The sequence below is a fragment of the Diceros bicornis genome, chromosome 22, assembly GCF_020826845.1.
Source record: "Diceros bicornis minor isolate mBicDic1 chromosome 22, mDicBic1.mat.cur, whole genome shotgun sequence".
Classification (NCBI taxonomy): Eukaryota; Metazoa; Chordata; class Mammalia; order Perissodactyla; family Rhinocerotidae; genus Diceros; species Diceros bicornis.
Window position 1 is genome coordinate 2,201,547 of NC_080761.1, and position 13,008 is coordinate 2,214,554.

Here is a 13,008-nt window from a genome sequence, read left to right on the forward strand (position 1 = left end):
GGTAGTGAGTTTGTGCTTCTCTTCAAGGTGTGCCTTTGGTCATAATCTGCAAATAACTCAAGGAAAATCACTGGTAGGCTTGTTAAATGGAAAATTCTCATGTCCCAACTTCAAAGCTGCTGAGTTAGAATTCCGGGGAAGGGACACTGGACTTGTCCAGTTATTATCGTGTAGACTGAAGTCTGAGAAGCACTGCTGCTGGCGTCCAGCTGTAGCCACTGCCCGAGGTCAAACCTCCACATGTTGTGAGGCCTGAGACGGCTCGCAGGGGAGATTTCTGTCTGTCGTCTGCAGAGGGGCGGCCACCTCACCTCTTCCCGCTGACTCGCTTCCCTAACTGGCTTCGTTGTGCCTCTCTTAGTCCTTTTCTTTACCTTCAGAGATAACTGGGAAAGGCAAGATAGAGATACAAATTTTACTAAATCTAACTTTTAGGTAATCTTTAAAAAAGTGTACAGCGTTCAGATGTAATATTTATTTTTCTGTTGGGTTGTTTTTTGTCTTTCTGCCTTTTGTTGTCTTAAAATATTTTGTGTTATTGGCTGGGAAGGTAGCATGAGATTAACATCGGCTTTATATTGAGTCCCAAACCAGGAAAGCACTTTATATTTGTCATACGGAATTAAGAATCACATTCGTGTAATGATGTTTAAAAGAATTTGGTTGTTTTATTCCTTGTTTTTTCTTCTTTTTGGCACAATAAAGTCCCAGTTTCTTCTTGGTGGACTGATCAGGAATATTGATGTCTGATCTATAAGTGAAGAGTAAATAGAAGGGCATTGTTACTATTCATAAATCTCTTTCTCACTAACTTTTCCTAAATGGTAGCATGGGTGTTAGAGTTAAGAATTTTGATGTTTCCCCCATTGGATTATAGAGAGAAAGATAGTCGTTAGAGACTTCACTTGGAGTTGTAGCCCAAGAGCATCACAGAAGAGCACTGAGCTTGGGCTCTGCCATGTATCAGCTTTGTAACCTGGCTGAGTTTTCCAGCCACTGTACCCAGTCTCTTCATCTATGAAATGATGAGAAGCACAACACTGACTGCGTCAGGATATTTTGAGGGTTATGGGAGTTAATGTATGTTCAAGCACAGAATTAACATTCAGAGTGCAGTGCCTGGTTCAGTAGAAGTGTTTGCTGTCGTTATTATAATTATCATTATTTCATGTCCTTATCTTCCTCATGAGTTCCCTGTAAAACCAACAATGATCCACAGTGTCAACAGTTTTATTCCACGTCCCTGCTTAAAGACCTACAAAGGGAGCCTCGTGCTTTTAACCTCCTGTTCTTATCCCAGTCTCTAGAGGGATACATTTACCTCTTTCTTCTTTGCACTAAGGCACTGAATGGCGGTCCACACCCAGCCCTGCATGTCCTCCTTTTAGTATCCGATGCTTTTGAGACACTGCTTAGTGTTTACTTGGTGGACTATACTCCCTGACATGAACAACTCATGGGAGATAAGACGTAGAAAACATTGTTCCATGTAGGTCTCTGAGTTTATCATAACTCTGAGTTCAGTTGATCAAGGGCAAAGGTAGAGTTCCTTAATGCAAAGATCTTCAGAGATGAGGGTGTTCTAATGTGACACCACCTGAAAATAAAGCAAGCACATAAAAGCATATGAAGTTTTAAAAGGAAAAGCACACAACTAAAAGAATTGATCCCATTAAATACACTATTCTATTTGTTTATGCATCAAATTACTGATAGGAAATAGCCAGGTGTGGAGATAGTAGAATTGATCATTTTCATAGAGAATTCTTCTTAACAGTTGTTCATATCTTGTGTTTTACATCATTGATTATGGTAATATTTTCATCATTTCCTTTCCTAGTGTCTTTATCTTTCTCAACTTTTCCAAGAGATATATTTATATCATTCTCTAAAATTTTAGGACAATTTAAAAAAAGTTATGAAACATTTTAAGTTATTGATTTTGTATACTAGAGGAGCTCTAGATTGCATGTTAATTAGTGATAGAGTTTTAGTTTGGTAAAAGATGGTAGTTGGAATTGATAACAGGATGTTTGTAACCTAGTTTCTTCTTCATTATTTGATGTAGTTTTCAAAATGACAGAGCAAGCAATTTTTCATGTAATATATTGTGTCATTTTAAAATATGTGTCCTTGGAGAGGGTGATGGAGGTAAGTAGAGAGTAATTTAATGTAATGACTTGTTTTTCTCCAGTTGATCTGTTATAAACCCAACAGCCATATAGCATCCTTTTGTCCAAATGACCTGATGGCACTTTCTTCACTTTTCTTGCTGTGACTCTAGCAATCTGAGGTCACACCATCTTTTCCCTCCTAGTCATGTTTTCACTTGTAAGAGTGACACTGTCAATAATATAGTGACAACTTTGCACACAGTCTACTATTTACTAAAATATATATATCAATAGCAAACTTTGATAACATAATTATTAAGCAATGAACTATTTGCAGTGCACGTAACAACTGATTGCTACACATTATTGTGTAGTGACATCATGGTTAAAACCGTTATTTGCAACATGTGACCCCTTTCAATTTTATTTTAAAGGAAAGCGTTCAATGACTTTTTTTGAAGAAGAAGAAAGACGTGCATTTCCATCTTAGAAAATTGAGAACTTGTTTTTTGCCTTCTTTTTTTTGTCCTAAGCTCTTCGTTATATTGGTTACTAATTCACATGTCCAGTTACTTCAGATTCATGGTGCTACGTCCTCTGCCTCTTTCATGGCTCTCACTTTAGTTTTTCTATAATCCCGTCTGTGAAAGATATTTATCTCCACCTTCGAACGTGGAGGAAGGTACGGACCATCCTTTATGTGAACTTGGAGACAGAGGCCAAGGTGAAGCCTTGGTGCCCCTCCCCACCAGTGAGCTGCAGAAGGCCTGCAGATTCCTGTGAATCTTCTGATCCCCTCCTGACTCTCTACATATTTGGCATTGTCTCCACAGAGGAGCCCAGCTTGGTACAATCGAATTTTTGAAGTCTGTAGAAGCCTGCTGAAGGATAAGATTGGCTAGAAAGGACATCAGCAAGCAGTGTGCTCCAAAAGTTGGTGGCAGAAACATTAATAAGAAAAACACGTTTCCATTTATCTTGTTTTCTCTTTATGTTCTCTATCTTCATTTTCCTTTACTTAGATGGTACAAACCATGTCCACCCCCCATGGTGGTTCTTTTCCTGGAGTCCCACGGCAGTTTATTCATACCTCTTTCATTCAAATTATTTCTGTATTGTAATTTATCTGTTCATACATATCTGTCTTCCTTGCAGACTGCCAACATTTCAAGACCTTTTGGCACATAGTGTATACTTAAGTATTTGAATGAATAAATGATGCTCTTTTGTGGAATAAGATAAAAATAAATAAAATACCTACTAAGCACATGAATGCAAGCATTTGAGAGAGAGTTTTGTGTCTGCTGAAGCAGGCTGTGGACCAGTTTAGGGGCTCAGTGCCAAGGTTACTCAATAGATTTAGATAAAATGAAAGAGATAATTAACTTTAGTTTTAAAATTCTTGGAGAACAGGAACAGCATATCTAGGTGTGGATCAGGACTTGATCATTCTTGTTGCATCTTTGGAAAATCCAATCCTTTATTTTTCTATGAAAATGTGACTGTCCAAGAGAAAGAACAGAGGATTGGCTTTTAGAAAGGCAATTTTGTCACAGGAAATCTTGGAGGAAAAAATATAGAAGAAGAACTGGTAGAAACATGGCAGAAACTTTTTGTGTAGAAACCCTAAAAATTGGGTTTACATGCTGTCTGAAAGAACTGTAACCCAACTTTTCTCCAATATAGATTTGAGCAGCTTTTAAATATCTAGGTATACAAAAGGATTAGAAAGGAAAATAGATCAAACTGAAAGGAATTTAGGCTGGAACAATGAGATGAAGCTGAAGTAAGCCAGCGCACTGAAATGTGTTTCGGAAGGACCCGCAGTTTTTAAAGGTAGTTGGAAATGTATCCCTCAGGTTTAAAGTAGAAAGGGAAATGGGAACAATTCTCTATTATCTCATGTCCATGAGATTAAAAGCAACAGTCTCTCAGAGAAGTGAACCTTTCTGGCCTCTAATGTCCCAAAAAGTGTTTTGAATGGTGCCTAATGAAAGAGATTCTGTGTGACATGATGCAAATACAGTATCATCAACTCATTTCCAAGTTTAGTTCAAACATTTTAGGACACGTTCAATTGAGGTAATGCAGAATTCTATAAGGGGCCAAGGAAGAAGCCGACAGCATTCTCTCTCAGCTTCTCACTTGACCAAAGGAGAAAATGTTCTTGAACAGATTGACCACGTCTCCTCAAGACAATGCTCCATTTTCAATTTTTCTTTTTGTAAACTCAGTCTGCATTTCCCATTACATATGCAAGCTAAAGCCTGTGTGTAGACATCCTTCGTTGGCAATGAGGAGCAGATCCATACTATTAAATAATCAAATAAGCAGAACATCCGGTTGGACCCTTTTAGGAAAATTACAGGTTAAACCCACGTTCATTGGTGGAAGGACATGGTATACCAGAATAAAAATATCTGCCATTTATTATGCAGCTAATCATAAGTCATGCTATTTAAATGAAACTTAATGAGTTCTTCTTCTATCAAGTTGACTAGATTTCAGACAAACTGATGTATAATTTTATATAGGTGCATCTTTACTTAAAATGTAAAACTGTTTAGAGACTGCTTCATTCAGTTTTAGAGGCATATTTTGTATATTTTGATGATTTTATTTATTTTCCTTCATAGTAGAAAGGCACATCCTACTCTTTTTCTTGCTGCCTTCTCTCTACAAGATAAAACTCATCCAAGTTTATTTTGTTTTATAAGGCATAGGCTTACGTTGTGAGGATAAAGAGATCATTTCTGAAACATGTTTGGAACTGTAGGGAGCCCAGAATTTTAGATTATGCTCAGAATTTTGTGAGGTAACTTCAAAGAAGATGGAACATTTAAAATTTAGCCAGAAAAATTTTCTCCTAAATTTCTTCACAGTAATTAAAAAAAAAAAAAGTTTAGTGTCTTAATTCTTCAGATGGGTGAGTGAAGGAGTTGGCAGGATTAAATGTACCCTTGAGAGATCTCTTTCTGGGTTACTCTTTCAAAATAACCATCGTGGGCTGACCCCGTGGCTTAGCAGTTAGGTGCACGCGCTCCGTTGCTGGTGGCCCTGGTTCAGATCCCAGGCGCGAACAGACACAAAGCTTCTCCGGCCATGCTGAGGCCGCATCCCACATACAGCAACTAGAAGGATGTGCAGCTATGACATACAACTATATACTGGGGCTTTGGGGGAAAAATATAAATAAATAAAATTAAAAAAAAGTAATTCAAAACAAAAACCACAATCCTAGTTGATGAATATTTAATGGGGACTGTCAGTCCCAGAGCTGCTGACAGAGGCAGTTCCCAAAGCTCCAGCAGGCCCCGGGAAAGGACAGCGCTAATAATCAGTGTCGTCAGAGTTTGGATGAGGCGTGGTCATTCCGTGGATGTTAGAACTGAGTGGAGTTCTCAAATGCAGCCCAGTGACTCTAGACCTGAGCCCTGCTCGGAAGCCAGTTGACTTGTCATTCGCTCTGAACATGGTGTCTTCCCTCTGCTCGTGCCCCTTTTTGCCATTTCTCATGCTTCTCCTAACTCTTTCTCTTTCCTACACCTTCTTTCTTCTTTTTTCTCTCTTTCTTAGTTTTACTCTCTATTATATTCCTTATATATTCCTTATCAATTTTTTCTTCCTTCTCTTATTGTTCTCATTCATTTTCTTTTTATTTTGTAGTACAGTTACTCTGTACATCATGTTCATCTTAAAATCTTGACCCTCTACAACTCTTATACTTCAGCTAGCTATTTTGAAGAAAGTGTTTGGATAAATTTCTCTTAGATGTTATAACATGGTGATTCAAGGAGATAAAAACTATCACGAAAGGGATGGGGATGGAGAATGAGTTCAGATCAGGCAGCCATGGAATTAGACAGAGGGAAACTAAGAGCTTAGGTGTGGGTGTTCAAAATATTTCTTGATACATCTTTGTAGTTCATTGGTGTGATAAACTGCACACAGTCTTATTTACTGTTGGAGACCAGAATTTTGCTCCTCTGCGCAGGTCAGCAGGTCTCGCTCGGCCTATAGAAAAGAAGCTAGGAAACACTGCCTGCGTTTCTAATGTAAAGAACTGTTCATGTTCCACCAAGAGACCTCTTGGGCTCTTCCCTGCACTATCTGAATAGAAAAAGAGGAAGAGAAGCTTTTCTCCATCTGCACAAAGCCGGGACCCTATCTTGAGTTTGAGAGGATTTGCATGTGACTGAAAACAAAGTGTTCCCAAGTTTGGATTTGCTTTAACAAGATCTATTGGCTGGCTTTGATGTTAAATGTCTTTATTCAAAATTGGCTACCTCTAGTGTTCAGTTCAGAGTTGAGATTTGTGAGTATAAGAAAGAAGAATTCCTTTTTGATTAACTCAATGAAATACAATATTTGGGAAAATGGTTATATTTGATGGCCACTTGTTAATTTTCTGTTGCCACAGTGACATCTGTTGGTAAGTGACTACTTCATGCTATTATCGATGATTTCTGTTTGAAAGACATGCCCTGAGCTTGATAAATAAATGGCAAGCAATAGGATATGTTGGAGCATATGAGGAAGCCATTTGGGGTAAATCTAATTCGGCCTGAGTTTGTTTTTCCAAAAGGGTCTGTCGCCTGCATTGTGTATCTGCTTTGCCATGTCTCCAAGAGAAGAGTAAATGCCCTTAAGATAAGGATGCAGCTTCCTCCTCATTGGCATTGCCTTAAGGATAAGCATTTCTCCCTAGGCTGGGATTTTACTGCTTCACTCATCCTGTGACCACCAGCTCCAGACAACAGACCTGACACCAGCCATGCCCATCGAGACAGCAGACCTGCTCCCTGCTGTGTTCATCAATAGGTATTCTGGCAGGGCAACCTGGCAGGGTGATCTTGTGGCTATTGTAAAAGGGACAGTACAATCCTATGTGATACATGCTCTTTGATGATATATAACCACTCTGTACATCCCACTTCTTCAGTGCCCTTCCTTCCTAATGGAAGGAAGGCCCAGGGCCATGGTCCTCAAAAGTTGACTCATAATAAATTCATCCCAATTTTGATTTATACATTGGTTACAGATTATTTACATAGACATTTCTTGGTGTAGTCATGGCAGGATTTCAGAGAAACCCACCAGAGACCACTTGGAATCTACACCGAACTAGCATTGGGTACCAATAGGGGCCCACTGTGCCCTCCAGATCACTGCATTCTTCAGGTGACCCCAGTGAGTTTTCCTGAAACCTAGACCTCTTTATTTTAAGTCGACGGTCCAGAGTTTATTCGAGCTGTTTTCAAGGCTTAAGGCTAGGTGTCTTAAGGGGGTACTGGTACATTCTCTAGGTCAGAGGAACCTAGGGAGGAATTCCTAGGAAAGAGAAATGTAAAGGGAATTTCATAGGCCTGGGGAGCCTAGGGGGAACTTTTGGAGTGAATGGGGCAGGGTGACTTATTAATATGGCTTAAAATTGGGAAGAATTATGTTTATAAAGTATGATCAAAACTGCTTGATAGAGAAATGAGAGACTGAATCTGTTCAGCTCTGAAGAAAAGGGACATTGCTCCTCCCGGCCTTTCGGGCATTCTCAGGCAACTGAGAATCTCATCGGGGGTGTCAGAGGCGAACACCACGACGTGTAACGGTCCTTCCTATAGGGAACTCCACTATCATTCATGTTAATTAATCACAGGTTTGTCCGGGAACGTGCACAGGAGGGTTCGTCACCCGTGCTCCAAACCCCCACGGCAGTACCTAGACTGCGGGTGGGAGAAACCGAGGCATGTAAGAGAGTGATTACGACCTTTCTTTAGCGAGTAACACTCACAAGTAGTACACTCCTGACCCACTACACAGTCCCTAGAAATTGTTCAGACTTTGTAGCAAAATAAAAGAAAAGAAAAGTGGGAAATTGAGTTTGCTGGACCGTTCCCGGCTGGGTGGCCTGGCCTCTGAACCCAGGAGACTTGCCCAAGTGCTAAGACAGCAGGGGGCCTAAGACTGAAAGAAAAAAAAAATGGTTAAGAAGCTTTCTGCAGATAGAAACTAATAAATTTTCTAAAACAGTGGCTATAAAATCTTTGTTGCATTTGTCTGTTCTTTATGTGTGTGTCTCTACATGTATGTTATATGTGCATGATATTTTACCTCCGGAGGGTATGGTCAAAATCAAGAGGTCTATTCAATTAACTTGAAGTAAGCACCTACAAAAGTTGTTTTTCCAGTTAACGTGATATGAAATAATCTTTGGTAAATAAAAGCTTATTTCAGCTTGTTAGTTTTCAGCATTGGATATAAAGCAGATATGCAGCCTTTATTCGTCAAATAAATTGATGTTATTTCTATTACAAAACTGGTCTCAAAAATAGTAAATGATGGTTAATATTATCTAATGTCTCATAAAGTCTTCTAGGCAATCTAAATAATTATTGAGGGTCGGGCCCCGTGGCTTGGCTGTTAAGTGCGCGCGCTCTGCTGCTGGTGACTCGGGTTCGGATCCTGGGTGCGCGGCAATGCACCACTTGTCAGGCCATGTTGTGGCAGTGTCCCATATAAAGTGGAGGAAGATGGGCACAAATGTTAGCCCAGGGCCAGTCTTCCTCAGCAAAAAGAGGAGGATTAGCATGGATGTTAACTCAGGGCTGATCTTCCTCAGAAAAAAAAAAATTCATTGAGTATCTAGATCATTTCCAAATAAGATAAAATATTAGACATTGATTGCTAAATATAGGTTTATCTACTTTTGGCTTTTTACAGAAAAACTAAAAGGTGTTTTGGGTCTATTGGTAAACATGTCTTGTGTTTTATTTAAAACATTGTATTATAAAGTAATGTTTCCCAAAATTATAAAAAGTGTCCACATAAATTTGTCAAGCCACGAAATGCTATGGTAAAAGAAATTTTATAATTGCTTACTTAGTTTTTACTTAAAAATTAAGGTTTCTAAGGGTTAAAAATTTCTAAGATGTGATTAAGCTACTAAAAAATTAAGAAAACTATGTTTGTATTCAAGGAGAGTAAGATGTGTGTTTTCATTAAGAAGATATGAAAAATGGAAATATTTTTGTCTGGTTAGGAAAGATAAATTTGCCCTGAAAAGTACTAGAAGGAAAAAAAGGAGCGCACGGCACAAATTCTGAATGTAAACAAAAAGTTATAGAAGGTTTGTTGAAGAGAAAACCTGAGGAGTTTTATACATGGTCAAGTTGGCTAAGATTAAACTAAATCCAATTAAGTAAATGATTTTTAATATCAAAAGTAAGCTGGTACAAAATTCAAATTTGGTCTTCTTCCTTTTAAAAGGATAATTTTATTCTACTCGTTTTTATCTTCCCCCAAAGCCCCAGTAGATACTTGTACATCATAGTTGCACATCCTTCTAGTTGCTGTATGTGGGATGTGGCCTCAGCATGGCTGGAGAAGCAGTGCGTCGGTGCACGCCTGGGATCCGAACCAGGGCCGCCAGCAGTGGAGCGTGCTCACTCAACCGCTAAACCACGGGGCTGGCCCTATTCTACTCTTAATCTACTCTCAATAGAGGTTATTAATTAAAAAGATTTTTCTTCACCTTTGAGTTAAGTTTATCTAAATAACAGAGATCTGTTTTGTTAAGGTAATTTCCTATGTTCAAAAGACTGAGGTCTCTCTATTAAGGTCTTTTTGACTGTTTAACTGCTGTTTGTTAACCAAGCATGATTTCCCTGCGACAAGAGCAACAACTCCTTGATCTTGTCTGACCAAGTGTTTAAAACCCTTCTATATTTTTGACAATCTTCCCAAAATTCATATCCTAAATAAAGTCTGTCTAATAACCTTTTTCTTTGAGAATTTTCAAAGGGCCCTGGCAATTCTCAAGAAAATTTTATCTCTTCCTATAAAGAGGGAGATACTAAACTAACTAGGCTTGTTAAGTATGCTAAATTGCACGGGCAGCATTGTCAAGTAAATGATAAAACTTCTTAGGTTATACTGCGTAGGTAAATATTACTCACTATTTTAACCCTGCTATCTTGCTTCCAACATTACAAGAGGAAGGACCACGACTGCATTCTATTTGATTTGGTTTACAGATGGGTCTTACTTAAGTGATAAACAAGATATTACTAAGCTGGATATGCTGTCCAGCCTCGAGAATGTCTGTGTGGGGGAAGAGGGAGAATCCCCCGCTGCCCTTTCCCTTAAGGTTCCTATGGCTGGCCAAATAAAAAACAAGACAGGTTAGCAGGAGAAAATAATACCAACTATAATAACATGTATACATGGGAGAAACCAGGGACACTGCGTTTCTCAACACAATAGCAGAAATTCTCATCTTAAATACCGTCTTTATGTAAAGACAGAGGAGAATGTTGGGGGTGGGGGGTGTCAGTTACAGGAGATTGCCACTAAAGCTCTGTAAACAAGAGTGAGGTTATTATGCAGATTTAAGGCCTCACTTTCCACTTTGATAAGTTTCTAGAAATGAGGTCATACCCCCTCTTCCCAATACAGAGAGAGAGATACCTTTACAAATGGAGATTTCCCTTATAAATGTAAATGTTTGTCTGGCAACTCCTCACAAAGCTATCCAGACAATGTGGCCAGAGAGACAGAACTTCTGATAAGATGGGCTTGTTGGTGTCTTTCCTATTGTAACATCTATTTTACATTATATTACAGCCATCAGATAGATGATCTGTTACGGGAAAGAGTTACTATGTCAAATTCTTTAGGCAGTTAGTAGGGGAGGTCAAATTTCCGTCAGAGAAAACAATCGAGGTAAAGAGATATATTTCAGGGTGGCCAAATCTTGACCTCCCACACCTGCTAATTCCTATTAACTCTGCTAACCCAATAAAAGACTTTCCACAGGCTTGAAAGAAATCTCCACCAAAGAAGAGAAACAGATATAGGAGTCAAAAGGGGAAGTTTTTGACACCCCCTCACAGATGTGGTTTGCACCCAGTAAAAAAACCCATAGTCCCTATTGGAGCACAATTGCCACTGCTCCAGCATATACACCAATTAACCCATGGGCACCTGAAAAGATAATTTTGTGGGAAGAGCAATGCTTTTAAAAACCTTCTCCCACAGTGGCTCATAAAGCTATACTGATTGTGTTATATGCCCAAAATATCATCTAGGGACACTACTACATGAATCACAAGGCCACTTTGCCTTTACTAAGGGACCCTTTGTGGTATAGCAATCGGACTGTGTCCAAATGCCACCATCTCAAGGATAAATATATCTTGTAATGACTGCCTGTTCTCACATTGGGTTGAGGCCTTTCCTTGCAGAAGAGCAATGGCTCTAATAGTAGGTAAATTACTATTAGAGAGAATAATTCCTGTTTGGGGAATTCCTGCTGAGTTACATAGTGACCAGGGAACTCATTTCACTGGACAAATAATTAGTCTATTTTAATATTGGGCCAATGATACAGTATTTCCACTGCGCTTAACATTCTCAATCCTCACGATTGGTGGAAAGAACTAACGGCACAATCAAAACTCAATTGGCAAAGCTTTCAGGAACATTTCATCTCATGGCTGAAAGCTCTTCCACTATTGCTCCTCAATCTTAGATCTACGCCCTTTGCTAAACATCGCCTGTCTCCTTTTGAGATAACACCTGGACAGCCTATGCAATTAGATAAAGAAATGTATGAATCAACTTCACGTAAAGAAAATATCTTAATTACTGCCAAGTTCTCATTGAGACACTTAAAAATATATATATATGAGAAGTTGGTAGCTGATTCTTTTTACAGAGCCCTCCCAGACCTTAAGGATGATAACCTAGAAAATTTATTTATCAGAAGAGTCATCAAATAAAAGACTCTACAGCCCTATTGGAAAGGAACATACCAGGTACTTTTAATCAGTTCGTGCTGTAGGGGGAAGAGAGTGAATCTCCCTCTGTCTTTTCCCTTAAGGTTCTTCTGGCTGGCCAAATAATCAACAAGACAGGTTAATAGGAGAAAATAATATCAAGTTTAATAACATGTATATGTGGGAGAAAGCAGGGACACTGCGTTTTTCAACACAATAGCAGAAATTCTCGTCTTAAATATCATTTTTAGCCAATGACAAAGGAGGATTTTGGGGGCGGGGGGAGTCAGTTACAGGAGATTATCACTAAAGCACAGTAAACAAGAGTAAGGTTTATTATGTAGCTCAAGGCCTCACCTTCCACATTGATAAGTCACTAGAAATGAGCTCATCCCCCTCTCTTTTCCAAACAGAGAGGGAGATACCTTTATAAATGGAGATTCCCCTTATAAATGTAAATGATTGTCTGGCAACTCTTCGCAGGGTCATCCAGAGAATGTGGCCAGAGAGACAGAACTTCTGACAAGAGGGGCTTTTTGGTGCCTTTCCTATTGTAACATTATCTTTACAGCCATCATGATAGATCTGTTGCAGGAAGGAGCCACCATGTCAAATTTTTTAGGCAGTTAGTGGGGGAGGTCAAATGTCTCTAGAGAAAACAACCAAGGTAAAGAGATTTCAGGGTGGCCAAATCTTGATCTCCCACAGTCCCGCCTTTGAAACTATAAGTTTCACAATCTTTTTGAAACTTAAAGAAGTTTTATAGTCCAGAAGCTGAGTTGGTAGATTGTTTTATCTCACTGAACACATTTTTTAGTCTTGATAATAGATCAGTTCAATTAAGTTCATTTTAGAAGGTGGTGATGTAGGTGGGCTCTCAAGGTTAAACCTATATTGTGGAAGCAAGCAATCAAGTATTTAATAAGAAGCATTTCTGTGTAAACGAAAGAAAGACAAGGTTAATGGTTAGAGCAAGTTGTAAAGTAGTTTTTGAGTTTAGAGGACAGCCAGTGAAGAAGAATTTTAGATGTCAGCGTCAAAGCATCTTTTGCAGTTTAAAATGTCTCTGATGATGTTATCAAGTAATCTCTTAAGTTTGTATCAAGTCCATCAGCTTCAGT

The 13,008-nt window shown here is 38.9% G+C and overlaps 1 long non-coding RNA gene across 2 annotated transcripts in view; it reads right to left on the reverse strand.

Annotated features, from left to right (window-relative positions):
* Positions 1 to 359: 359 nt before the first annotated feature.
* The window catches only part of LOC131419893 (uncharacterized), a 29,827-nt gene continuing 17,178 nt past the window's right edge, over positions 360 to 13,008 (reverse strand). The window contains exons 2-3 of one of the 2 annotated variants that reach the window (XR_009223369.1): positions 1,322 to 1,597; positions 360 to 386 (exon numbers count right to left, since the gene is read on the reverse strand). This is a non-coding gene — a long non-coding RNA (uncharacterized LOC131419893). Of the gene's footprint in view, positions 387 to 461; positions 752 to 1,321; positions 1,598 to 13,008 lie in introns of those variants that run through there. The other variant, XR_009223368.1, reaches the window with a different exon arrangement.